Genomic DNA, 25,171 nt, shown 5'->3' with positions numbered 1-25,171 from the left:
AATTAAAAATAAAATTACCATCAAATGCTGCAATCCTCGTCAAAATTATATGTATCGGTATTTATGCATGTGCTTGCAAAAAGCATGTATCTGCCTTTGACAAAATACTTAAATATTCATTAAATTATTTATAAATGTATTTGAAATGAAGAATTTATTCACTTATAAACAACTGTGAAAGTACTGCGAAGAAATCTAATGATTAAATGTATCTAATTTATAATGATTATAAATGTTATCTAAATATATAATAACCTTAATATTGAGTTGTAAACATAAATTGAAATCCTGTTGACAAATACGTTATAAAACTATTTAAGCAAGAATTGTTCGTATTAGAAAGCAATCTGTTAAAAGGTATTGTAAAGCAAATGCTATGAGATGCGCACTTAAGAACGTAATAAAGAGTTTTGGAATATGTATTGTTGAAATGAAGGGTAAAAAAAAAATCTGATAGGTATAATTAAAAGAATTATTCCCCTTACATTTTATAATAACTCAGTTACAAGTTTTAAATAATACTTAGGAATAAAATAATTTTTTTTTAAATAATACTTAAAAAAAAATTATTTTATTCCCTTTCAGAAATGTTCAGAGAAAGTCAAATACTATTTAATACCTATTTAATTATTAGGAATTAGCGAAATACTTATTTAAAGTATTTCGCTAATTCCTAATAATTCTCTAATTTAAAATGAACCGAATAGAGCATTAATTATAAATTGACTTACATTTTTCGATTTAAAAGATGCCTCAGAAGCCAAAAAATCATGTCGTATTTAAGAAAGTATTTTAGGAAGAAGCTCTATAAATAGAAAAGAAATAATGCATAATTTTAATATTAATAATGCAATAAACTTTGATCTTAATTTTTGTACCTTAACCGAATAAAATTGAATTACCTTAATTTTTTTTTCTAATGTAATTAACGAAAACTTATGAAAATATTTCATTGAAATTAAACCATTCTGAGAAAACTGTCCTGTGAAAAATATAGCATTTAATTCCGTTCAGAATGAAATGTTGTTTAAAAATATGTTGTTTTCACATACTTAGGACTCTGAAGTGTTGTAGAAAAAGAAAATATATATGTATATTTATATGTATATTTGCGACGTAATTACAAAATATTTACACCCGAACGCGTCAAATCCCATAGAACTCAATGGTAAATGACCCAATGTTTTGGTCACCACGTAGGGATCGCCGGTGCTTCAGAGCAGGGTACGGAGAAACTTGTTTAGGGCGACTCCTTCTTACTTCCTACCTCCATGGTCGGACCAGCAGGACAGGTCACTTATCGCGGTTGTCTGACAACTTCCTGTCACCCTTCTAGAGCGCATGCGCGTCTAGTCTAGTGCTGTGTGGTTGCCAGTCGCCTTGCACGTGTGTTTGTTTACGTTTACTACTTTGCTGTTTTGAGCGTAGCTCGCCACCAGTGTCCCTTTTGATACGTTTCTGTTGTTTACGATTGACATTCTAGAGACTTTATCTACGCACTTATCATTCCCACTATCCCATTTTTACGTAGATGTTTTTCTAATTGTTAACTGTTATTTATTTATTTATTTATTATTACTATTTTTTTTTTAATTTTACCGTTGCTTTATGAGTACCTATTCTAATATTAATAACTATTAATATTACTGTTAGTTTTATATCTCTGTGTGTATTTTGTATTGTGCACTGTGTTTATGATTTGTAATAACTCCCACAAATGTGTTATATAATTCTTAATCTCTGAAATTCTGTTTCGTATTAAGGTTATGCAATAACTTTCACTTGTTTTTATTATATCTGTTATATTGTCCACATTTCCTTCAATTACGATTGTTTTATATGCTATTTATAACTGTTTTATTATCCTCATATCCTTCACTCACGATTGTTTTATATGCTTCCGTTCAGTGATTTTGTGGCTAGGAGTATTATCTTTGTTACGATTGCCTAGAACTGTTATGGTGTAAAAATTAGCATTATTTTACATTTTACATTTTATTTTACATTTTTAAATAACTCTCAGCACATTCAGATTTTAATGCCAAAAGTATTTCTGTGTGTAACGCTTTCTTACGCACTTGATTCTGTAGTGTTTTCCACGTGCTCCTTATGCGCACTGCTTTAGTAATATCTCATTTTAGTTGTTATTAAGTTGACCGTATATTTCTCTGTGTTTCCCTGCGGTTTCACTCACTATAGCATCGTACTCAGAGACCCTTGATACTCAGTTTTGTACTTATTACTCTGTGACTCCTTTATGTGCCTACGACCCCACTGTTTATTTCCCGTTATCTTGTACCAATGGCCAATGCAAATGCAAAGGATTTAGCCCCTGCCTCATCATCCTCCTCAGTAGTGTCGGAGTCAGCATCGCGGGCACCTCCAACTTACTTATATGAAATAACTTACGAGGGCAAAATTACAACTTTGATTAACGAATGCATTGCTATCGCAAAACGGAAAAGAAGTAGAAAATTTGTTTTTCCTCAGGACGAGAGATTACGACTTCTGTCTACTCTTGAGGCACTCAAGAGTCTGGCACTCCACGGGTCAGATTGCACAGTTCAGTTCGTTTTCGCTGACGCTGGAACGAACACGATTAAAGAACCATCTGTGCACGTGGCAACTAACACCGACGACTGGAGCTCCCTGGACACTTCAACAGCTTTTCCCGTTCCTTGTCCTCAATACATACAACCGAAAACCTTTGCAGACGTATTACGAGAGTCTAGCAAGCCAAGTTTAATTATACAGCCGAAGGGCAATATCTCTCAAGCAGACTTGAAAAAGGAACTTCAAGAGAAAGCTCCGATTTCGAAACTTCAGGTGACAGTTGCCAGAATATTGCCTACCAAAAAAGGAGGGCTAGAGGTCTTCTGCAAATCCACAGAGGATATCAACAGGCTCGTGAAACACCTGGAACATGCCAATGTACATGCCGAACTGCATAGAAGGCAGAGAAGAAAACCACGATGTGCCATTCACAACGTACCAGAGTCAGTCACGCCAGAGGATATTATCGCTGAAATCAGCAGCGCAGCAAACGTCTCACACAATGCGATTAGAGCACTCTTTAAGCTCAAGGAGAGAAGGTCTAACAGATTTAAGTGGATCCTTGAATATGAGCCTTCCAGTTTTGCAGCCATCATTAGAGTCAAAAAGGTGTTCACGGGGTGGAATGTGCACACCATCTCAGAATACCTCGGAATACGACGCTGTTTCAAATGTCAACAGCTGGGACATACCCAAGATGTCTGTAAAAGCAAAAGTATGTACTGCTCCTTCTGCGGAGACAACCATAGTGTACGAGAATGTCACTCACAGCACCTGTGACGAACCTGCATTTATCCATGGCGGCCCGTAGAGGGACACAAAACATCCGATGGTTCATTTTTTCTAATGCTATTTATTATTCGTTATATTTACATATTTACAACTGTCCTATTGTTAGGTGGACTACCTTCACAAAAATCATGTTGCCTAATCAAATGACATTTCGTTTCTACTTACATGCATTGCGCTACTGCCAAGCAGCGCCCTCTACTTCTCTCTTTACAACACTCCCCACCTGTGAACTCTTTAAGTTCACACAAACCGAATACAAAATAAACCATAATTTCTAAATCAAATACAACACTTGAATACTATATAAACTACATCAAATTACAAATAACAATTAAGTAATATTTAAACACGTTAAATCAGCTTATAAGGTAATTACTAAATAAGAAACATTATACTAAATCAAAATTCTCAATAATTATATAAACTAAACTACATTTAGCAAAAATCAATAAAGATATTCAGAAGATGATTTATGTGCAAACAACAAATCAGATTATTACACTGTAACTCTTTACTACTAATTATGCACTTCAAGGTTGTACAGCAATTGTACTGGTCTCTTTAGATTACCTGTTTGAGCTTTTATTGAGACAAGAGCGAACCTGACCATCTCTGCCAGGATAAGTTTCTATTATCATACCTAGTGTCCACAAATTCCTAGGTAAACGGTCGTCATGTACAAGGACTACGTCATTAACATTGAAGTGACCAGACACTTTAGTAGGTGGACATAAATTCACAGATTTTAAAGAAAGCAAGTAATCCTTCCTCCACCTATTCCAAAAGTGGTTTAACAAGGTTTGTTGATGTTTATACCTTTTGATCAAGGAATGTCTAGACCCAATCAGGTCTTCTCTGCACGCTCTTGTAACTGGAAGAGAAAGTAAACGTTTACCAATTAAAAAATGAGCAGGACTTAGCGGTGAGGGTTCTGAAGGGTCATTGTAGATATACGTTATGGGTCTTGAATTAATTATGGCTTCGATTTCTACGAAGACTGTTTCTAGCTCATTCAAACAGAGACTAGAACACCCAACTATTTTCCTTAAACAAGTTTTGATCGTTTTAAAATGCCTTTCCCAGAACCCTCCCCTCCATGCTCCTTTTTCCACAATAAACTTCCATGTTATACCGTGGGAAAATAACAAATTTTGTACAGATGGATGTTGAATACACTTCCAAATTTTTCGCAACTCTAGATCAGCACATTTGAATGTCTTGGCACTGTCTGAATATATCGTTGAGCACAATCCACGACGAGAAATAAACCTGCGAAACGCAAGCATAAAATTCTCCACGCTCATAGAAGGGACAAGTTCTAGATGTAAAGCTCGAGTTGTAGCACATGTAAACAAAAGCAGATAATGTTTATTCTTGCTGTCCTTTGTAAAAAAGGGACCAGCATAATCCAGCCCTGTTACAGAAAATGGAGATGATTGAAGAACACGATCAGGTGGTAAAGGAGCGGTTTCCTGTGTACCGGCACGCACCTTGTATCGTTTACACAAAAAGCACTTACTTAACGTGGACTTGACGAATTGGCGTCCTTTTATGATCCAAAACTTTTCTCTAATATCGGCTAAGGTAGCTTCGACTCCAGCATGAAACAATTTGTTATGAGACTGAAAAATTACTAGTTCACTGTATCTATCTTTATAAGGTAACAGCCATGGGTGTTTTTCTTCGAAAGCAAAGTCGGAGAATTGAAGTCTGCCCTTTAAACGCAGAAGACCATGGGTATCCAATTCTGGGTTAAGTAAATAAATCGACGATGTCTTTTCTAAGCATTTTCCACTTGATAGATCTAGAATCTCCCTCGCAAAGTATTTTCGCTGTGTAACTTTTACCCAATAGAACTCAGCTCGTGAAATCTCAACAGAGCATAATGGACCTTTGACTTTCACTGAATTTCGTTTTATATTGTTGGTAAACCGCATAACATAAGGCGTAATTCGATACACCTTCAGCAGCCTGCTGAATCGCGTTAACTCTAGTAATGCCGAAGATTCTACGTCTTGAATAGAAACATGAAGAGATGTTTGCATCCTTGCTTCGTTCTGAACGCTCTCCTTGTCGATGTTGGTCTGTTTATTTACTGGCCAAACACTTTCAGGTTGAGACAGCCAGTTAGGTCCCTGTAACCAAAGGGAACTTCTCACAAGATTAAAAGCATGTTCTCATCGAGATAAAAGGCCAGCAGGGTTTTCACTCCCACTGCAGTGAAACCAGCATTCAGAATCCGTGAGAGACTGAATATCAGAAACTCGGTTTGATACAAAGGGTTTCCAATTTCTTGCACATCCCTTTATCCAGTAGATAGTTATTTGGCTATCACTCCAAAGAAACTTTTGATGACACAGTTCAGGAAACAGCTTTGTCAAATACATAGACAATTTGGCGGCTACTAAAGCAGTCATCAACTCCAAATGAGGTAAAGTCATAGTCTTGAGTGGAGCTACGCGACCCTTTGCGGTAATGAAACTGGTGCAAATAATGTTTTCTGAATCAAGGTATCTAAAGTATGCTATTGCGCCGTACGCTTTAGGGCTAGCGTCAGCAAATACATGAAGGCTAACATTAGATTTTTCACTACTACCAAAATATTTTCTCGGAAGAGAAAACTCCTCCAACACCTTTAATTCAGCTTGCCAGCGACTCCAGTCCTTAATTATTTCTAATAGAAGTGTATCATCCCAGTCCACACCTAATGTCCAAATTTTTTGTAACAGAATTTTCATTTTCATCACAAAGGGTTGAAACACACCAATTGGATCGTAAACTTTGGCCACCATTTGGAGAATAGTCCTTTTTGTGGCCTCAGCACTGTCATGGGATATATTTCATAAAAATTCGCAATTCAACTTGATCTTATCTGCTTCAGAGTTCCATAATAAACTGACATAGTATCTATTACCTTCTATCCGTATTTCGTTTTCAAAGCTGTGAACCATTTCTCTCACCTCGTTAGAAATCGCTGAGTCATCGGTAAGGCCCATCAAATCTAAAGTCCATAACGATCGCAATGAATCAGTTACGCAAGAAGAAAGGTTTACTATTGCCGTGTTTTGAGATACTATTTCGCTCTCCAACTGGCCAACTGAAGGCCAACTGGGACCCATCCAAACATAGTAGAAATCGCATAAATTTCCTTTCCTAATTGAATCTTTTCCCCCCTTACCATCTTCCAGTAATAACCCACACCTATTAGAATTCCAACGCTTCCTTTACATAAACAAGCGATTCGCAATCCGCACTCATTCATCATTTTTAGTGTTTGTTTTGACGGCGTGGTCATATGCGCAGCCGTTATGGCGTCAGTGACGAGACAGCTGATTTTTATTTTGTTCTTTTGCTTAGCATCCGAAACACAGAATTCGACAACCTTATATGTTTTAGGTACTGCGTATTTCATTCCCAAAGAATAAATAGACAATGTTTCTTCTCCAACAAATTTTAAGTTTAATTTCTTAACTACACTAATATGAACAAAACTTCGTGTAGCACCACAATCGAAAATTAAATTAGTTAACTCTGACTTTCCCTCATAATGAGCTAACACTGAACAGGTTTGCAATAAAGCATTTTTCTTCAATGATTTATCACAAGGAACAACAGAAAACGTGTGTTCTTTCGGGGAGTTTTGTGTTTCATCTACTGAATTATATCGCGAGCTTTCGCACAATTCTTTTATGTTTTGATTTGAAGCCGTTCGCGCTTTGTTACGATTTGAACTACTCGTACATAGTGACTCATGATGCGACTTAAACCCGTATTTTAAGCAGTTAGTTTTATTCCTACATGATTTCCAAATGTGATATTTTCGAAAACAAATAAAGCATCTATTTTCAGTACGTAACTTACACAAGTTTTCTTTAATGCTTTTATCACAAGAAAATTAATTATGGGACTTTTCGCAGAAGATGCATGCACGATTATCAACAGCATTGAAACTAGCAGCCGTAGGTACATTTCTGTGAATTTTTTATAATCAGACTTAGCATGTTCGAAACGTGGAGGCAAGGTATTTCTTTTATCTCGCGTCAATAAACTCGACGCTTCACGACATTCAATTTCTCGCTTTATGAAGTCCAACAAGTCAGATACATTAATTTCTTCATTTGGGTTTTTCCGTCGATTAAATTCCAGAACAAACTCTTCTGGAATAGCTTTTAACAACAGAGGTATTAATAACTGACCAAATGAACCTTTCGTAACTCCTTGCGCTTCCAAATTCCGAACTGCAATTTCGATTTCATCATATAACCTACGTAAAGCTTTAATATTATTTGAATTCCTTACTGGTTCTAAATTTAACAGTTTGTTCATGAATTGACTAATTATTATTTCTTTTTTCCCGAATCTATCCTTCAAAGTTTTTATACTCTCATCGTAATTTTTTGCATTTAATTCTAATGAAGATACTACATTACTCGCGGCACCTGTAAGTAATGTTTTCAAGTATGCGAATTTTTCTATCTTACTAAGACTTTCGTTTTTGTCTATAGTGCTATAGACACTGTATAACTGTTCCAAAACTCCGTAAATTTTTCAGGATCACCTGAATATTTCTCTAAAACTAGTTTTGGAAGTTTTACCGTACTTTGTACATTTTGCAGTCTAACCAAGTTTTGTTCAGGATCTTTAATACTTATTTTATCCTCTTCCAACATTCGATTAATTCGTTTAATAGCTCGAGAACATTTTTCCTGATATTCCTCAGATCTAACTACAACCGCTTCTAGAGAATCTATCTCAATTACGGAATGAATTGCCTCGTCTAATTCTTTCAAATTACTTTTCTTTTCTATTAATAATTCATGCACTTCGCATAATTCATCTGTATCTTTCTTTGCTAAGCTATCCTCGACTTTCTTTAATAGTTTAGATACTACCGTTCTCAATGCGGTTCTCTTTCGTTTTAATCTATCTAGTTCTGCCATTATTTCGCGTTAATACACAAATGTACCCAAGACTGCAAATTATCAAAATTCAAATCAAACACGTTCAAAATTTAGTAATAATCATACTCTTACCTAGGGCATGGTCTGGGCACATACTTCCTCGTGAAATTCACTTTAACAAATCCAAACTTTCCGTAAGATGCACCATTGTGACGAACCTGCATTTATCCATGGCGGCCCGTAGAGGGACACAAAACATCCGATGGTTCAGTTTTTCTAATGCTATTTATTATTCGTTATATTTACATATTTACAACTGTCCTATTGTTAGGTGGACTACCTTCACAGAAATCATGTTGCCTAATCAAACGACATTTCGTTTCTACTTACATGCATTGCGCTACTGCCAAGCAGCGCCCTCTACTTCTCTCTTTACAACAGCACCCTATCTGCATCAACTGCAGTGACTCAAATCACAGACACGGCTCCAAATATGATTTCAGGCATCCTGCCTACTCACCGCAATGTCCGGAATACCAACGAGCTGCAAGTTACATCCGTAACATCACGGCATACTAATGGGCCAAGCCGAGTACCCATTCCTGATGAAGAAACCGTTTTACCTCAATCAAGTTACGATACGCTCCAAATCTCCCAACCTGCTGCACTGAGCAACGGGAACCTGAATGAGCTGATCACGGATATTGCTGGTGTCAAATTTGTGCAAATAAACTTGCAAAGAGCACGAGCAGCAACGGCCCAACTCACACAATTCGTAATGGAGCATGAAATTGACTTCATACTCATTCAGGAACCTTATCAGCATGGCAATAGAATCATCAACTTCCCACTTTCATGGACAGTAGTCAATGCTACTGACCAACCCAGAGTCGCCACCATTTGCTGCCGCCAAAGATGGTCTCCCAATGTAATCAGATGTTCAAGAGACATAATCGCTATAGCAATTGAAACAATAGGACTGAATAACGTTTACTAATTACTAACTAACTACTAATTACTAACGTTTATATTCCTCCTACAGCAGACGTGCAAGCCTCACTTGATCACTATTGCCGTGTCGTGTAATAAATCCTGAAAGCGTATCCAAAAGCACACCATCTACTAGCGGGCGATTTCAACGCCCACTCGGAACTGTGGGGTTACTCAGATACTGATGCTCGAGGGCGACAGGTAGAGGACTTCATTGCCTGTAATGATGTTCCAGGCAGTCAACCCACATATGAAACAATTCACGGACAGGGTTGGCCAGATTTAACCTTAACAACAGCGGCCTTTGCATCAAAATTGCATTCCTGGATGGTTGATGATACCCCGTCTAACTCGGACCATAAATACATTACGTACAGCATAGGACACCATAATAAAAAATTCTCAATCAAGAGGTACAAACTCAAGCGAAGGATGCTAAAGCTCTTCAGCCAAAAGGCCCGCAGTACACTCACACGTGCAGAACAAGATTTAGAACACTGTCACAATACAGATGATGTTGGTAACTTCACTAGTATCCTAATTAAAGAGCTTCAGGCCATTTGTGATTCTACTTTCCAGATAAAATCTCCAAAGGTGCACTATGTTGCCAACTGGTGGACTAAAAGCCTCAGGATACAAAGGAGTAAGACCCGAGCTCTTCGCAGAAAGATAAAGTCGGAGCTTAAATCAGAACGCCGAGAAGAACTAAGTATTATCTACAAAAAAGCACAATCCCAGTATAAAAAGGCCATTCTAGAAGCCAAGTTGTACAGCTGGAGGGCGTTTTGCACAAACAATAAAAATCCCTACGGGGTATTGCATAAAATCGCAGCGAATAAGGTCTTTGCCCCTCCAATTCACAAGGTCTACATAGACGGCACCAATAATCCGCAACCGGCAAAGGAGCACAGGAGCACTATCGCGGCCACACTCACCAAGTTTCTTGATGCAGGCTTTCAAGACGACAATACATTGGATGCTTCCAATCCAGAACATCCAGCTTATCTTCTACACTCCACAACAGAAGATGACGTGTCATTCACGCAGCCTGAAGTCTGCGCTGTTTTGCGAAATCTACCGAGAAACAAAGCCCCAGGGCCCGATTCGTTAGACTACAACATTGTCAAGGCGATGCATCAGGCAAAACCAACGTTTCTTAAAAATTTTTACAATAAATTGCTCCAACTGCGTTATTTTCCCAAGCCCTTTAAGACAGGGCAAGTTATTCTTTTCCAAAAGAAAGAAACGGACCCGAACGATCCAGTCTCATTCCAGCCCATCTGTCTCCTGCCCGCCATAGGGAAAATTTATGAGAAACTTTTAGTTCAGAGAATAAAGCACTACTTGGAGATTAAGGGTGAGATCACGGACTCTCAGTATGGTTTTCGAGAGCAGCGCTCAACTATCCAAGCTCTTAGTGCCATACAAAAGGGAATCTATGACGCGTATGACTCTAACAACCATGTAGCCGTACTCAGTCTGGACCTGAAAAGTGCGTTCGATTCCCTGTGGTGGCCAGCAATCCTGGAAGCACTTCACGACGCTCAGATCCCTGATAATCTACTGCAGGTGTGCAAAAGTTATCTCTCTGATCGCACTCTTGTAGCAGTGCATGACGGAGGAGTTGTTGAGAGAAAGCAGACCAGGGGTTGCCCTCAGGGTTCATGTGCAGGTCCTGACCTATGGAATGCAACTTTTAATTCCATTCTCAAAGCACTGTGGCCAACCCACACAAAGGTGATTGCTTTTGCTGATGATGCGACATTTATCATCAGAGGCACATCGAGAGACCAGCTGGAAAGTAACAGGAATGAGACCATAGCAAAATTTGTACGACTCTGTGAAGGCAAGAAACTCACCATCTCGGAGCAAAAGTCAAAGTATTTGATCGTACACAAACCAGGTCAAACTCTTGTAAGAAATCCAGTTTTGAAACTAAAGGGCCGTACAATCAAACGAACTCGGGAACTAAAACTGCTGGGGCTTATAATCGATGAAAAGCTCTCCTGGCTGCCTCATCTCAGAGCAGTCCACGCGAGGACACACGCAATTGCAAATACCTTAAAGAGGCTTCAAGGCTCAGACTGGGGTCTTAGACCACATATAATAAAAATCCTCTATCAGTCCGTCGTGGAAAAAATGGCCCTCTATGGAGCGGCAATCTGGGCAACTCCAATGAACGAAAGGAAAAAGAAATTGCTCAGTAGTATACAACGCCCCTTGGCTCTGGCTATTACAAAAGGATACCGTACAACATCGACAGCGGCAGCCACAATACTGGCGGGACTTTTGCCATTACATATTAGAGCAGCACAAGAAGCAGCAGTAACGACTGTTCTCCAACTACATCTCTGCACTACTTTTGGACCGCTAAGCTATGATCCAGAGGAGTATGAAACAAAACGTCTCATAAATGCAACCCATCCTTCACACCATGGAAAAGGGGTTGTAACACACACCACCTCTCAGCACAGCCTCAATAAAAAAATAAGGCCAGTAAATGTCATCCATTCGTCTAACTACGGAAAAGGAGTCTCGGCCCACACATCATGGAAAGATGACTCTGACATAAAAGATCATTATTACGTTTATACGGATGGTTCAAAAGTTGACGGACAAGCAGGCTGTGGCTTTATAGTAACTAAGAACAAGGAAACGCTGATAACATGGAAAGGTCATATGGGACAGAATAATTCAGTTTTCCAGGCTGAAGCAATTGCGATTCGTAAAGCTATCGAGTTAACAAGCCCCCCAGTAGGATCCACTGTTAATATTCTTACAGACAGCCTCTCGGTCATATATGCCTTACGAAATCCCAGACATCCTTCTCCTATCATAGCGGAGATTCAGGACACGCTGAAGGAGCGTTCGTCGACAATGAATATCCTCATATCTTGGATAAAGGCACATGCAGGCATTCAAGGTAATGAGGAAGCCGACAGGCTAGCAAAAGAAGCAGCTCACAATATAGATGCACAATGCGTAATTACCAAACTCCAGTGGTCTCACCTTAAAAAAAGTGACAAGGACAGCAGCTCAGCACCAGTGGCAATGGGAATGGGACTCTACCGAACAAAGCAGGAAGACCTATGAATATTACCATAAAGTTTCGCTCGATCGTCTCGAGTCATCCCCACAAATAACGAGATTTGTGACGGGCCACGGGCCTTTCCCCTCCTATTACTATGAGAGAGGAATTGCAAATACCGAAAGTTGTGTCTGTGGAGGCATTGGTAAACCAGACCATTACTTGACCCAATGCCCTCTAACCGCACAGTAGCATGTGCAGCTTCCGGAACAGGCAACTTCTCATAAGCGTTATCTGATCAAACAGCCAGCATTTCGCATCAAAATATGCAAGATAATGCAGAAACTGGAGGAATTGGGAACAGATTTGTGCAGTGTGGAGTAGTTCCCTGTCAATCTCTCTTCTCTCTCTCTCTCTCTCTTCTATCTTTTTATTTATTTATTATTATTATTATTATTTTTATTGTATATATTATGAAACGTATGTATTACGGCCCACTGTATATATTCTGAAACATGTATGTACTATGACCAATGAAAATTATTATGAACTACTACGTATGTATTATCTAACAGGCTCAATATATTATGAAACATGTATGTACTATGGCCAATGAAAATTATTATGAACTATATGTATGTATTATGTAACAGGCTCAATATATTATGTACTATGTAAGCATGTATATGTATGAACTACGTATGTAAGCATGTATATGTATGAACTATGTAAGCAAGTATTATGAAAGATCTATGTATTATGAACTACTTGTATATAAGCATGTACTATGAACTATGTAACTATGTAAGCATATATTATGAACTATGTAAGCATGTATACAGGACCAATGTATGCCCTTATAGGCCCCATGAGGTGTTGCCCCGGATAGTTGCTGAACCTGGACTAGACCCGAATAGTCTTAGTAAGCCGCACGGGTGTCCAGATTCTGCTCTCAACTCAACTCAACTCATACTCAGCTGCGAAACCGCAAAATACTCCACTTTCTATCAAGAGTGTGGATTATCATTCCGTGAAATCGCCCGTCGCACTGGTCGACATCCAACCATAGTCATGTGAATAGGGAATCAATGGGTTGCTGAGTGTCATACTGAATAGCATGCAGCATGTCAACGCCCGAGAGGACAGATATATTATGAGGTCAGCCCTGACAAACCATATAACCGTATCACAAATCATTAGTCAGGAAATGGGCATGTTTGCAGCATGCCCAGTATCCGTTCATACAGAGCGTCGACTTTGCAGCAGTGTGGACTATCAGCACGGCAATCATTTCTTCAACTTCCCTTGATAATGCAGCATAGAGAGAGATGACTACTTTGGTGCATTGGACAATAAAGCTGGATACAGGAGTGGCACAGTGTCATCTTTTCAGACCAGTCCCGGTTCTGCATACAGTATTCTGATCTGCATGTCTGTAGGCTTCAAGGAGACTGCACGTCACTTCTTGCATTCAGTGTCACCATAGATGCCCAAGCCCACCAGCGGCCGAGCGATAACGTCGCTAAACACTGGTAGTTCGGCCCGAGGTTCAAATCCCGCGAACGGGCTGGCTGCATGGGTGTATATGAGCCAGTTTCCCTTAAAAAGTCCTCCACGAAGGCATCCCTCCTTCAAGGCAGATAGCCTTCGGGTGCTTTGCCGTAATCTAATAAACCAAACCAAACCATACCATAGATGCCCTTCACCTGGTGTGATTGTTTTGGTAGCCATTGGGTACACGAAACACACATCTCTAGTTTAGATTGACGATAATTTGATTGGTATATTTCTGACATCTTATGTCTAGTGGTCAAAAATAATATTAAAGCAGTATGAAGATTTCACGTGATCTCGTTTTATTTCAGATTTGCGATTCTGATTTGATGATCACCAACGTCAATGCGAAATTTCCTGGTAGTTCACATGATTCATTTGTGTGACGATCTTCAGGAGTTCGGCATGCACTTTCCAGGCATCATGAAACTGGCTCTTGGCTTTTAGGAAAGTAATTTTTTAGTTTTGTGTCAGTAATTTATGTAAAGTTTCATTGTTTTTCATGTGGTATATATCTCTCTGGTTAATATATATTAAGTATTTAGTACTTAAGACTTTAATTGCAAAATATTTAAAAATAAATTACTTTTCACAAGTGTGAAAAATATATTTTAATACTTCAGGTGATGCAGGCTATCCTTTGGAACCATGGTTGTTGACTCCTGTGTCTTCCCCAACTGTAGGATCTGCTAATGAAAGATATAACAAGAAGCATGCAACAGCCAGAAACTGCATTGAAAGATGTATTGGGGTTTTGAAATCAAGATTTCGCTGTCTACTGCATGCAAGAGAATTAAATTATGAACCAACAACTGCTGGGAAAATTGTAAATGCCTGTGCAGTGTTGCATAATATTTGCAGGCATTACAAATTACCCGATGTTGAAAATGATTGCAGAGAAGAACCATGGGGACCAATTCCACCAACAGTTTTTGAACCATCATTAAGAGCTGCTGCTCTTAAAATCAGAGATAATTTAATTTTAACTCGTTTTTAAAACTAATGATAATAAATATTTTAATTGAATAATATGTATTTGATTTAGATTTTGAAGTTATAGAAGCACAAATAATATATATCCAAAATATTTATCTTTTTTTAATTATTATTAAATCAATTTTATTACAAAAATACACATTACAGATATTTTAGATTTTCTTTTCTCATTTGAAAATTTATTTTTTGATTATCAGTCTTAACTTTTTTATTTTTTAAATGGAAAATGTTTTCTGTCCACGCACACTGCTTTTCTGCAGCCATTGCTTGCCTCTCAGCTGCCAAAGCTAGTCTCTCGATTGCAACAGCTCTTCTTTCTGCTGCAGCTGCTTTTATTGCATAAAACTCCAGCTTCTGTTTATGCAGCTCTATCTGCAATTCTAGTAGTTTGATTTCCTTTTCTTTGCACTCAGCTATATGCAACTGATGTTGTGCAGTGCTGTTGTGACTCTGAAGAAGCCTGTCAGCTATCTGTGCTGCCGTAGGCTTTCGTTTCCTTTTAGAATCTGAAAATAGTAATTGAAATTCAGACATGTCAGAATAAATAAAAAATTATCTGAAAAATATTTTATATTTTAATTATAGTAAACAATAATCCTTAATATAATCTCCAATATTTAATAGGTTGATGTGCAAAAATTAAGGACAAGCACACAGCATCCTTTCACAAGCCTCTGGAGAGCATTTTCATCCTTTTGATTTTTTGTTTGGATGGTTTTGCTCACTTGTCCTATATTTCTCCATCTTGGGAATTGTTCAGTCATTAGAACAGTTTAGCTTTAAAATTACTTCATGTCTTTTCTTTCTTTTTGGCACCTTGCATGGCGCGTATTGTCATTATAGCAAACCTGCAAGGCTCGCTCAGTTTTTTTAATCCAAACTATGATAAATTCTCGCATTGAGAAAAAACTATGGTACCTAAAAACATCAAATTTTCAATAATGTAATCTTCCACTGTATATGGACATCTAGAAGCCCTAATTTGGAATTTGTTTTATTAACGATTTCTTATTTTGTAACAGTAAGAAATTTTTGATTAAAGCACTCAATGATTTCAAAGCGAGAAATAGCAACACTGTACGGGGGGAAGAAAAAAAAATGCATCTCCAGCGCGCGAGACTGTGTATCGGAAATTCTAAAGATATGCTCATTTAAAAATTATTTTGCAATATTGCTGTTGAACTGAATTTTATGGTTTAAGTGGAAAGATCATGATAGTTAATAAATAAAGGTAACACAAAATGTTAAAAAAAAAAAAAACCCTTTGGATGTAGTGTAAAATCTGAAAGCTTTCAGTTTTTTTTTTTTTTTTTTTTTTTTTTTTTTTTTTTTTTGTTACATGAGTATGACATCACTTGGAAAGATGGCTTGCATGTGATTATGATTGTAAAATAAAAAATTAGTACACTCCACATTTCACCAATTTTGAATCATTTGCACAACGTACACATCGCATGATCTGGGTTAACGTGGAACACTTCTGTGTAATGTTACATTTGCAAAACCATCTTATCGTTAAATTTTGCATACCAGTGTAATGTTCAAATATTGAACTAATTGATATTTTAGATTGCATGACATTTTTAAACAGTGTAATCATAATTGTGGATTTTTTATTATACACTTCAACATTTTATTGCTATATGATGTATATTTTAACATTTTTGTTCTGAAAGTAAGATTGATAGACAATAGATAAGGGCTGCTTTAGAGGATTAATGGTTAAGTTTTAAATAATGATTTGAAAATAAAACAGTTTGCACTTCATAAAAAGGAAACCATGAACATTTTAGTTAGAACAATAATTCTTAAAATGATTTTTATAAAAGTTGACCCACCATTTGAAGCACTGGCTATAACCTCATTTGATGTGTTGAAGTCGACATCACACAGTGGAATGTTTCATTCTGATATATTTTCAGGAGAAACATTTTCCTGAAATAAAAGTAGTTGTGAAGATTGATGACTGACAATATTGACTATTAAGAAATATTATACAAATAAAAAAGAGCTTTGAAAATAAGTATTATTAAGACTTTTATACAAATAAAATGCTTTCATTTAAGGCAATGAAGTTGAAAGAATTATAGCATTTAAAATAACTTTTTATCATTGAAACAGCAAACTAAAACTCACTGAATGCTATAAAAATTGTATGTAACACTAGTATGCCTTTATGTAAGTACTCCAAAAGAAAAAGTTATAAGGTATGGTTTTAGAATGTTACGAGATAATGAATATGCATTATTTAAAACTAAAATCATACAAATTATTAAAACATACTGCATTTTCAAATTTGAAAACTAGGTGCAGAAACATGTTCTCTTTTCCAGGAGATACTAACAAAATTGGAAATGAATTTCACTTTTATATGCAAAATTTACAAACATATCTTGTGGAATAAAATTGGGTACTCTTCTGTTATAGGGACGGATTCAGAAATGTATGTATGTATATGCATATATGTGTACACATACTTATGTAGAAATGTATGCATGCATGAAAATAAACATGCATGCATATCTGAATCGGACTCCGATAAAGAAGAGTACCTAAAATTCCAGAAGATTAATATTATTTAAATTTAATACAAGGAATCATAATTAAATGTGAATGTGGACAATCAGAAGGTCATATATTGGATTATAATTCTGAAATATATGTACATTTTTACTTCACAGTGTATATAGCCAGTCATTAAAGCTTCTAGCATTTATTTTCTAACATGATTTAAATTTAACAATTAATGTACTTACAAAGCATTCAAATTCAACAGCAGATTCAGGAACTTCATCATTTCCACGTGACATAACGCTGCCATAAGGTGCAAGAACTCGCTCATCTAATGGTGTCAAAATGTCTTTAATTTCCGGGCCTCCTCCAGTTTCTCTCTTATGTTGAGCTATTTTAGCTGCTTTCTTCTTGATTGAAAATTTGTAATCTCTCCATGTCTACATAAAGCAGATATATTGATGAAATTTATGATTTTTATTTTATCCGAGTCAAAAATAATTACTGATAAGCAAGCTCATGTTGTATTTTGTTACACTTCATAGAATTTTATACATGTAGTGACATTAGTGTAATTTAAATATGCAACACTTTTTTCGGTTAATCTTTGGATTATGGTAACTTAGCGATTTTTTGGCGACCAACCCTGCTATAGCAACCTGCTAGTTTTTGTTTGGACGCCATTTTCGCGAAGTAAAGGGCATTTTTTTTTTTTTTTTACTCAATATTTTTCCCAACAATCTGCTAGCCGAATTACGCTTATGCTAGAACTTTTATGGAACAAAAGTGCTTAATCATGACAAAGATTAGGTGCGAAATTGGGACAAAGTGCAGAATCGCCCACTGCTTGCCGCGTTTTTAAGAACTGCACAAACGCGGTATCATCCATGCCGACCTATTTTCACTTTAAAAAAAATCCCAGAATTGCACAAAAATGGCAGTGCGCACACTCTTGACTTTAACAATGTACACTGCTAAAGTCCTAGCTAGTACCCTTTATCGCTTACCAAAATGTCGCCAAACTACCTGTTACCATATTCCAAAGATTAGCCCTTTTTTCATATAGTATAATAATAATATTTTCTAACCTGTTAATCATTCATGTGTAAGTACTCCTATGCATGCTTAAAAAAGGAATCATATAAGACAAGATCATATTCATAAGCATGCTATACAGAAAGATACACTCTAATAGAATGATAAAAGTAAATTTATGTTGTGTAACGTGCACATGATTTGTAGTAATATTCCCAAGCATTAGCAGTTTATGGAATTCATGTAAATCAATAGTACTCAGATTCAGCTTTCTGCTTGACCTGTCAATTCCAGCATACAGGCAGCTAATACAATTAGGTTGATTAAATTTTAAAGATAAATGAAATATTTTATATTAAGAAACAATTTATACAAATGTTCTAAATATTTTGAACAATTATATCATTGACTAAATCAACTGTAATTAGTGGAAAGAATAAACCCCTTTCCATAGAACACATTTTGAAAATCTTAGAATCATAGAAAACAACTGAGAATTTGGCTAGCACAAATATGGAGTCATGTTCAGATTGTTCCTTTTTTTAATAATATCAGAAAGTGACTTCGTTCCTTACTGTTGAATTTTGTCTTCAATTTATTGTCACAAGAGAATTCAATAAGATTTTCTTCTGGAGAAGTAAATACAGATAAAAGTTTGGCTCTGAAAAGACCTGGAAATCTATGCAAAGATGTAAATATATTATGTTTTTTAACATTTCTGACACAACATTCAGAAAAAAAAATAGTTAATAACATCTAAAATACATAGTTTACCTGTAGTTACGTTATTGGTATAATTTATGAATAAATAAAATCATTGATATAATCATCAGTTGCTAAAAATTCTAATTCAATAGGAATATTAACCACGGGTACACGATGCTATACTTCAATTATTTGATTTATGACATTGTTGAATAACCTTTTAAGACAAAAAACAAATATTTTTAACATAAAGTTCCTGTTAACAAATAGTTTACAAAGATGTAAACTTTTCAAATATTTCCATTTTGCAAAAGATCATATATAAAATTATACTTACTTTCCTCCACATATCTGCAGTTTTGGACGGGCCAGTTCCTTCTGCATTTAAAATAATCCATTAAGTCTTCCCATTTTTTTCCTATTCTCTTTATTAAATGTGCTGTCAATTTTTCCGCTTAACAGCTGCGGATATTTTTCGAAAAATGACACCATTAATTCGAATTGGTTGGTAGTTGTTTTTTTCGCTGCTGCCATTTTCTGTGAAGCACGTGCGAAACAGCCTTTTTCACAACAAACTACCTGCTTTGCCTGAGCCTCGAGCGATGTAGAAGTGAGAGAGACTGGTTGCTATGCAATAAACGTCACTTCCGGACGGAATTTCCACTTCATTTTCCGCCAACGGAATTAGAAGGGGTCAGACTCGCTCTCCCGTTTACTGTCGAGCGGAAAGAGAGTCCCGACTGGTTTTCCGATATCGATCTCGAAAGGTGTCCAGACTAGACCCTTTAATTTCTTTAAGTATAATACAGAGCGATAATATTTAGTGGCAACAATTTGAAAAGTGATACGCCGTTTATAGTTTTCAATGAAAAATGCCAAAGCGAAATTAAAAGTCCTTCAGGGCAAATTGCCCCTTGGGACTAAAAATAAAGTAAGTAAATATAAAAAAATAAATTTTCGTGGTTCTTTTCTTAATAGTATTTCGTTTTATTTATTTACTGCGGTTTTTCTTAACTGAAATTTGTTACTTTTAGAAAAGTTGCGGGTTATATTTCGGACATTCAGTTGTTAGGCTGTAGGTTGGTTATTTTAATAATTAATATAGCAAAATAAAGAAATTTTAACACACCTTTGCCTTTCTGCTTGTAGTTAGTTTGCGTTGAACAATGTAATTACAATTATGTAAGAAAATCAAACTCATTGAATTTTTTTCTAATAAAAATCGCATTGAAATCAATGTACATAAAAAGACTTGGAATTTTTGAAATGAATTTGAACAGAACTTCATCAAACCAGTATAAGCCACGAATATTGTTCCAAAATGAATAAATAATTCGCCATTATTATTTATACTATCAAATTATCTTAAAAACAGTGACATAAGAAATACGATGAAAAATTGTTGCCAAACCCATATTTCTAAAAGAATGAAACTATTCAAAATGATGCGATTTCATCAAAAATCTATCAACAACAGTAAGACAGGAAAATTGTTGCCAAAATCAAATTTTTAAAGATGTGAGATGTGAGAAGTGTACTCAGAAGCTTCATTTAAAAAAATCTTTTAAAAATACAAAATATTATTATTTTTCCAAAATTCTTTTTGTAAAAGCATTCGCAAGGATGAAAGTTTAACGTGTCCAAAAATCAAAGAAAAATAAACTGTACATTTTTAAAGATAAACTTTTTTAGAAAAAATCCCATTGAAAAAGTGTCAAGCTTCCTTTGTTAAATAAATTCGTATTTAATCGATTTATTGAAACACGAAATTTATTTTAAGTTCGTAAAATAGCTAAGTGCCTACGTTTCATGACGATGTAAAAATGGAGTGTGTAGGGTATAATCTCGCTTTCTTATAGCCCATTATGTTTTAAAATGACACGATTTCGTCACAAAACATGAAATAAAAAAAATTCGAATTCGAAAAAATCGCTTCGAAGTGCACTGGCTCTTGTGTAGATGTACCTATGTAGCAAATTTCGTAGCCGTGGTTCTATTAGCTTACGCGCAGCGCGAACGAAAGGCACACACACAGACAGACTCTTTCTTTTATTATATGTAGAGAAGATATGTAGAGATAAGATTGTTTAAGGGAAGGAAACTTTTAAGTTTCGCAGCTGTACCCTGACCCTTAAGTCGCGGAGAGTCTAGCCTTTTGCAATTCTCTTGAGAGCTCACATCTACCGAACAATATCTAGTGTAATCAATCTCAGCGGAATCATTGTAAGAGTAATACAGAATAGTAAGAATTCATATCGCAATTAAAAAAGTGTTTAATAAAGACAGTCGGCAAAATTAAAGTAAAATGATTTTCTGTGACAGATTAAAAATAGATCTTTGGTTTTTATTCTGTAAGAATCCGGATCACTGCAAGTTTAATAATTATTTTAATAATAACAATAGCACCATTTGACAGTTTAAAACAATGTTGACATTAAAAATTTTCATTTAAAATAAGTTTTAATACATTTATATCGATAAATAAATGATGAAATATTCCTTTTTAATATTTAGTTTGTTATAAAAGATCTTCTACGCTAAAATTTACTTAAATGTAATAAAATTAATGTAATAATTTAAAATGCTAGTTCTTTCATTTTACTGCCATACTGAAGAAAATTAAATATTATTTAAAAAAGTCTGTAAGAAAAAGGTTGGTTCTTGTAAAAACGCTCTTTTTTATTCATATTTCTCATGTTTACATATGAATGAAAAATAATATGCAATGTTTCGTTTGCAGTTCGAAAGCTTAACATTTTCGCGTTATGAAGTGTTGGAAAGTTTATATGAAGTGTTGCAAAAAAAAAAAAAAAAAAAAAACTGAGAATAATATAAAAAATAATTATTGATCATCCAGGTGAAAATTTTTATCAAGTATTAAGAAGAATAAGCTCAGATATCTGAAGTCTTAAAGCATGATATATAATAAATGTTAAGATAGTATCATTTATTTAAAAATCTCCTATTTATTTTACATCAGAGTAACATAAAATTAGCTTATCTGATAAATTAGCGCGCTGTAAGTTCACTCGCTTCGAATGCAGGAGACAGATTTCTTCGCACTCTTCCATGGACCTTATAAGAGAAAGACTAACCCAGTGGGCGGGGAGCGCGTCACCGACCTGTCGGCATGAAAGAGTAGGGACGATCTGGTTTACTTTAACACTGAAACCTATGGCGTTTGTATCACATAACTCTTTTTAATTATTAAATGTGATACGTTGTTTAGTGATGAGATTATGAAAGCCACAGTTTTTTTAAAATAAGATTTAATATACTATCTCATTAAAGCCCTTTTTACTGCATTTCGCGCATTTTTTCACGCGTAATTCTTGTACATACATCTTTAATTTGGTAAAACGGTATAAACTCTAGGCACAAAATTTATGAATTTAATTTTGCGTAAAAATAAAGTAAAATTAAATAAGATTGATAGTACGTGATGCTTTGAAATAAATAAGGTAAAATTAAACAAGATCTGATAATTTTTTTAAAAAGTTTAATGAACATTTTCAGGCAGTGATTTTCCAAACTATAATAACATTACGAAATTATCATATTTATTTGATTATATGATCATTAAACTATTAACATTAAAGTGGATTAGTTATTTTAATAACTCGTAAATTTCGGAGCATAAAATTTCCTGAGCGTAATGAAGGGAGAAAAAATGATAAAATAAAATCTAGAAGCACTCAGATTTTATATTACGGACAAAAGGAACCTTTTTTTTAAGTATTGTGTGTTACCTATATTTATTGAATATCATGTTCTTCGCCCGTAAACCACATACATTTGAAAACAGCATAACTTTAGAATTTCCGACTGGAGATAAAACTGTTATTTTCCGTACAGTGCTCGCTCTGAACTCGTTGAGTTTGTTAATCAAAAATTCCTTAAAGTTTTACAAAATATGAAATAGATTGAAACAAATTCGAAATTCGGCCGTCCAGATGCCCATGTTCGGGTGGAGGATTACGTTATTCAAAATATTATGCCTCTAGATACTATCGTTTTTGTCACAGTGCGAAAAACATACATGTATTCATGCAGATTCTTCATTATTTAATAATACAGGGCGATAATATTTGGTAACTACAATTTGCAAGCAGACACGGACATTTATAGTAAAACAGCGCAAAAAGCTGCTTCGAAACAAAGAGCCTTTCTAGGCTACCGCCGATTTAGGCTAATAAAGTAAATTAACTGTCAATAAAAAAATCTTATACAAAACTAAAAATAAATTAAAAAATAATCACTAGAAAATACAAGCAAAATTAATAATTACGATTAATACAATTTTAATATTATAATTAAATGTATAAACATTTTTAAGGACTCAAAAGTGTTTATCACTATGGTGTATTATGAAATATAATTGAAATAAAATTCCTTTATAGAAATTGTGCTATAATACTCATCTATAATTTTAAAAAAAGCAGCCCAATTTAGAATTTTAAACAAAACTTTCAAAAATTCGTTTTTAAATATTTTAGTAATTTTTACTTATTTACACCAATAAAAAGCATAAAAATTGCTTGTTTGAAATTTTCTATTAGTTCAGATTTAAAATATTATTTTCTAAAAGAAGTAGTTACAAATTTCCTTACAGCATGGCTAAAAAAATATCCAGTCCTGAAAGCATGCAATAGCTTTATAATTATTTGGAATGCTAATTATGCTTGATAAATATGCTAAATTTTTAAAAATCAATCTCAATTTCAAAAATAAAACTATGTAGAAATTCTAATTTGTGAAATGAGGCGCTACAATGAGCTTTTTCTTGACAATTAAACATGCTGCAATAGGCAACCAATGTTAAATTTCTGCAAGTCGTCCCTACTCCTCCGGATCTGATCAAGGTAACAGCCGGCAACGCCTCAGACGAGGGAGAAAACCTGTTTGGGTTAGTCTATTTCTTATAAGGTCCATGCACTCCTCATCGTGACGTCACGAGAGAGCTGGACTAACACCGACTCTACTACCTCTACCAAAGTAGAGTCGGTTTTGGCTGGACGGCTTTGTTTCTGGGAGCGACTAAATTTCAACTCGGCAGGAAAATTTGATTGGTCAACGGTACATGTCACATGTGACGTCAAAAGCGGGTTGTTTTAGATTTACTCCACAGGATTACCTGCCATAAGGCTACTATAAAGGGGAGCTGAATCATCATCCATTTTGAAGCTAACTTGTTGGTATTCGCTATTGGATTAGCACTGATTTCTTGACATATTTGTGGATCGATTTCGACCTAATTTTCAGAAAAATGGGTGGTTGTGCTGCATCAAATTGTTCGAATCAGTCTAAAAATAACTTTAGGATGTTTCGTTTCCCTAGAAATGAAGAAAGACGAAGAAAATGGATAGTTAATTCTCGTCGAGATCAATGGATCCCGGGCCCAGGAGCGTATCTTTGTGAGGTAAGTTCAGCTTCGTATTTTTCCATAGAATGTTAGAAAAATTACTCGCCTTGGTACTTTAAAATATTTATTTTCATTTAACTGTCACTTATTGACGATCAACTGATTTTATAAGTACAAAATCAACTGCGGAATGTGTATGTGTTTGTGCAGTAAAATATCGTTGTTTCATGTTGTTTCTTTTGTTATCGTGAAAAGTTTATACCGTTTGTAAAATTTGTATCATACATTTCATGTAAACTTAGTGCTCAGTTACAAATGTGATGTGCCTTTTTCTTTTCTTTAATTTTACTGTACGATTGGTGATTTAAAGTAGCATTCTATGTTTTGATTCTGATGTATTGTCGCCAAATCGGATAGTTGGCGCCAATGTTAAAAACTGGATGGTATGATCCAAATAATAAATGATTTTGTTTTTTCTTTATAGTAAGATAAATATATTCTGTATTTTTAGACATTTTTAAGAAGTTAAATATTTAAATATTCGATGAATCGTTTTGATCCCATTATTATCCTTTATTGTAGTAGTAAATCTTAATGTTGTATTTTTAACTATAGGTACTTTAAATTTATTTTTAGTGTGTGAGCAGGAAATATGTTTTAAGTAGTTTTACAAACATGATTACTTTTTAAAAAATTTGTTCTATTTTCATAAAAAATTTTAAATTTATCAGAAAATTACATTCT

At 35.2% G+C, this 25,171-nt stretch overlaps 2 long non-coding RNA genes across 3 annotated transcripts in view; one reads left to right on the top strand and one right to left on the bottom strand.

The window, feature by feature from the left end:
- Positions 1–14,285, top strand: part of LOC146994128 (uncharacterized) — a 109,211-nt gene extending 94,926 nt beyond the window's left edge. For both annotated transcript variants that reach the window (XR_015044020.1, XR_015044019.1), the window contains exon 3: positions 14,130–14,285. This is a non-coding gene — a long non-coding RNA (uncharacterized LOC146994128). The remainder of the gene's footprint in view (positions 1–14,129) is intronic.
- A 623-nt stretch (positions 14,286–14,908) lies between these two features.
- LOC118205636 (uncharacterized) lies at positions 14,909–19,629 on the bottom strand. Its single transcript, XR_015044018.1, has 4 exons — positions 19,403–19,629; positions 17,571–17,765; positions 16,653–16,749; positions 14,909–15,320 (listed from the first exon to the last, which is right to left on the bottom strand). It is a non-coding gene; the product is annotated as an uncharacterized LOC118205636 (long non-coding RNA).
- Between the last annotated feature and the right edge of the window lie 5,542 nt (positions 19,630–25,171).

This window comes from Stegodyphus dumicola, chromosome 11 (assembly GCF_044657685.1).
Source record: "Stegodyphus dumicola isolate Sdum_Otavi_A_Nest chromosome 11, ASM4465768v1".
Lineage (NCBI taxonomy): Eukaryota > Metazoa > Arthropoda > Arachnida > Araneae > Eresidae > Stegodyphus > Stegodyphus dumicola.
This window is presented reverse-complemented; position numbering and strand designations above follow the sequence as displayed.